Raw genomic sequence first — 4,425 nt, 5'->3', positions numbered from 1 at the left:
AAATGGACTATCACAAGATTTACAGTATTGATCATTTCTTTAGCTAAATAAAAAATCAAATTGATCTAACTGGTTATCAGTTAGCTTTCTGCAAGTAGCATTTTAAAATCAAATATATGTTTAAGTTGACTTCTCTAAAGTTCATCCTGAGGTGCTTAAGCTAAAAAAGTGAAGTCTCCTTTTTGTTTTCCCAAAATCAGACTATAAAAAGGGAATAAATTTTAACTTCGTTTAAACAGACACAGATTAGTCCCAATTCTAAGCAGTTAGCCATGTAGAAAAATGTAAATTGTCCAGGCAGAATGATATGCTACTCCATCCAAACTCCACAACTGTATCTACAGTAAGCACAATAAATATTTGTTGAACTGAAGCATTATAGCAGCAGTCCAACAGCATTTTTACAAGAAAAGACTGCTGGAAAAATGTGCACTCTTATTTTCACAGAGGTCACATTGCCAACATGATTATCCGATGCCAAAGAGTTCACTTTCACCTAATCTCTAATGCACAAAAGAACAAAATTATAAATTATATCAATATATACCTGTATATGTGTTGTGTGTATATCTCTTATACTCTATAATCCATGAACCATGAGATCAGCATGGTTTTATACATTTCTGCAATTTTCATCACTTTTCCTTCAGCTGCTGATGTTAAGAAATCTGGAAATGCTGTATGATCTTTGGAAGTCTGTAGCATAAGAAAGAAAGAAACAAAATAAACCATGGACATGTTTATAGAATAGTGCCACATTTACAGAAATTGTTTGGCTAATTTAGTAGTTTTCCATTGAAGAAGTGGAGTAACTCTGACCCTACCTTCATTAGTGAGTGCCTTCCAGCAGGGTTTCTCAACCAATTGATATTTTGGGGCAGATAAGTCTTAGTTTAGAAGGTCTGCACTGTGCATTGTAGGATGCTTAGCAATATTCCTGGACTCTACCCACTAGATGCCAATGACATTCCTCCTTTCAGAGTTGAGACAACCAAAAGTGTCTCCAGAAAATTTGAAAAATTCGCTAGGGGCAAAATCACTGGTTAAGGACCACTTAGCTATACTTCCTAGTTTAGGCAAAACCAAAAGAAAGTAGTTTATTTTGTTTTATTCTAATTCCAGTCTAGTTTCTTTACTCTGAAACACTAAAAACATAAGATAGATGCAAACTTTGTAATATGCCTGAGGAGCCTAGATATATACTTGATAATGCAGATAATGGAGTCCAGATAATGTACTCTTCATTGCTGCTTGATGCTACAAGTTTTCAAATATCTTTCTCTAGAATAGGAATTCATCATCAGATTTACCTAAAAATCTGACCTATAGGTTAGTTATGGGCAGTTCCCACGCCAGCTCAGAAACATTCTATTTGAACAAAAGAATCTATTTTCCCAACCGTAGAAAAGCCATTCATCTTGCTAGCAGATGATCATCTAGAAGTTGCAAATAAAGCTGCAGAGTTTAGGTCCCTAATTGTTAATTCTTTGTGGGAAGTTCAAAAGGAAATTTTTAGAATGTACTTGAACATCTCTGAGTGCTTTCATTTTGCACCAGCAGAGGTGCTAACCGGAAGGTTGTTCCCAGAAGATGAATTGTTAAAAAAACATGGTGTGAATGAATGTTTGTGCTTCTGTTGTGTGTCTATACTCCCCTATCACAGTTTGGTTTCTCTGGAAAACAGACTCTGACTCTGACATTTTCATAAAGTGAGTTTATTGGAAAATGCTCTGAGGATCAACTATGAGGGGAAAAGAGTAAGGCCGTGTTGCGGAAGATGTTCTGGAGCTGGGGCAGTCTTGCAGAATAATCCTGTCTTAAGACAAGGGAGTTCCCTTTCCTGTACCTTTACAAACCAGTCATTTAATGCAAACTGCCCTGGAAAGGGGACATGGACGTAGGAAAAGCAGATCTTTTCAGTTGAGAACAATTCCTGGAGAGGGGATGAATTGAGAGCTGTTAGCCCTCAGCACTCCCGACAACTAGGGTAATTGAGGGTTTCAGTCCTCACTGGGCAGCTACTAAATTTACCTTTTAATAGATAGAGAAAATGCTACATAACTACTTCCATACTGTTGTGGAAGCACTGAGATGTTCTTCTAAGTGAATCTTGGGCTCAGCAATTTGTCTGAGAGATTTACTGGAGTTTGAATATTTTAGACAAAAGATAGTTTTCAGGACTTTTGGAATGGTTACTTTTCCTTTCCTCTAATCCTTTATCAATACCTAGAAATGAATCTAAGGTTTCTGGAGTTTCTCTGAAATTCAGAGAAAAAGGCTGGAGCAATCATCAAAAGGATGTAAAATCTATCATCAAAGAAAAACAACACTCTTCTCATTACAGATTATAGCAGTGGTCTCAGAAGTGCACATGAATGACAGAGAATTGGTCGTTCACAGAAAATTAAATCAGATTTTCCCAACTGACATAAATAATAATTATGCAAAAATTTTTCCTTCATGCAGTGAAAATGACATCACATAAAGATAAAAGTGAAAACTAAAATACATATTTTTTAAAAATAACCAAAATTATCTATTACAACTTAAGTTTCTTCTATTAGCACATAAGTTCAGAATAGTATATGAAATATCTCACACAGGATGAACATTAATTATGTCCTTTTCATTTGCAGTGTCTGACTTTAGCATAACTCTTCCATAAGATTTTAGAAACTAAAAATCCCAAACAACAACAAAACCTACCTTTTAAAAAATTTTATTTTTTTATTTTTAGCAGCTTTATTAAGGTATATTTCACATACAAAAACTGTATATTTTTATGGTGTACAACATAATGTTTTGATATGTGTATGCACTGTAAAAGGATCGCTACAATTAAGCCAATTAACATACCCATCATTTCCACATAGTTACCACTATGTGCAAGTGTGTGTGGTGAGAATATTAATTTATGATCTATCTTCTGCATATTTCATGTATCCAATATATAATTGTTAACTATCGTCACAAAAGTACAAAATGCTTCATGAATTTTTGTGTCAACATTGAGCAGGTGTCATACTAATCTCATATCAATTTTAGTATACATGCTACCAAGGTGAACACAAAAAATCTTATTTTAAAAAGCACTTAATTTTGGGGGGCACCTTGGTGGCTCAGTTGGTTAAGTGTCCAGCTCTTGATTTCGGCTCAGGTCATGGTCTCACAGTTTTGCAGATTGGAGCCCCATGTCAGGCTCCATGCTGATGGTGTGGAGCCTGCTTGGGATTCTCTGTGTCCCTCTTTCTCCCTTTCCCTCCCCTGCTTGTGCCGATTCTGTCTCTCACTAAATAAATAAATAAATAAATAAATAAATAGCATTTAGTTTTCATAATTCCAAGTATCCTGAAATTATGTAAATATTTTTTCTTCCTTCAGTGAAAATGATATCACATCATAATTTGATTCCAAATAATTTATGTTTATCATCATTTTAAATGATACAATATACTGAAGAAGAAGAGAGATACCTGAGTTCTAAAGGTAAATGAAAAATATGAGAGCAGCGCCGGTACATCGGTAAGTGGACGCTTGACTGTAGACAGGAGCAGGGTGCTATAAACAAGGAAGTCCTTTGCCCTTGAGCTTCCCCAAGCTGTCTACTTAACTGGAGAAGAGGATTAATTTAAGTAAACAAAGATTGTATTAACTCGTCGTTAGCTGGTTTAACACTGAAAGCATATATGTCTACTTCTTCCCAATCTGGAGGGTGATCTGACTTCCCATCTCTAACTGGAAATACCCTGCCCTCTTTACTAGTCTTCAGTGCAGTACATCATCTCTTTACAATTCTCTTTCATGGTCCACCATTTTGAAATTAAATGTGGCCATGTAACTTACTTTAGTCAATATAAGGAAAAGTGACATGGGTCTCCTCTAGTAGAAACTTTGAGAGCTAGGTGTACAGTTTGCCATATACTCTTTCCCTTGCCAGGAGACCAAGAATTTTCCAGATAGTAAGGAAGACAGGAAGCAGAATGCCCTGATGAACTACAATCAATATGGAGTATGAGCAACACTTATACCTTTGTTATTTTAAAGCACTAAATTTGGGAAGGAGAATTTGTAACCCCAGCCTAATCTATTCTATCTTCTTTCATTTTATGAATAATAATTTACCCATGTTTCTTCAAAGTAAATGCACACTGAACAGTGACGAGAGTTTACCAACTTAATGCACAGGGGGTCAGATTTCAAGCATGTACAGGAATGGGGAATAAGAAACAATATGTCCCAGGGCTTACTGACTCCCTTTTATTGTATCACACAAGAGGCAAACTTGCTAATTTTATGTATAGGGAAGGATTGGTAGAGTTTACTGATTTTATATTCTTAGGAATTTCCCCTAGTATTCCACCCACTTTTTTTATAATGTAAGTATGAACATCTCTCCCTACATAAATAACCTAAGTTTATGGTTAT

General features: G+C 35.5%; 1 pseudogene; it reads right to left on the bottom strand.

Annotated features, from left to right (window-relative positions):
* Nucleotides 1–2,971: 2,971 nt before the first annotated feature.
* On the bottom strand, nucleotides 2,972–3,069 carry LOC128777494 (U6 spliceosomal RNA; annotated as a pseudogene).
* Nucleotides 3,070–4,425: the final 1,356 nt, after the last annotated feature.

The sequence above is a fragment of the Panthera pardus genome, unplaced genomic scaffold, assembly GCF_024362965.1.
Source record: "Panthera pardus isolate Hobbes unplaced genomic scaffold, ASM2436296v1 HiC_scaffold_16, whole genome shotgun sequence".
Lineage (NCBI taxonomy): Eukaryota > Metazoa > Chordata > Mammalia > Carnivora > Felidae > Panthera > Panthera pardus.
Note: the sequence above shows the minus strand (reverse complement) of the source record. Positions and strands in the feature narration are given on the sequence as shown.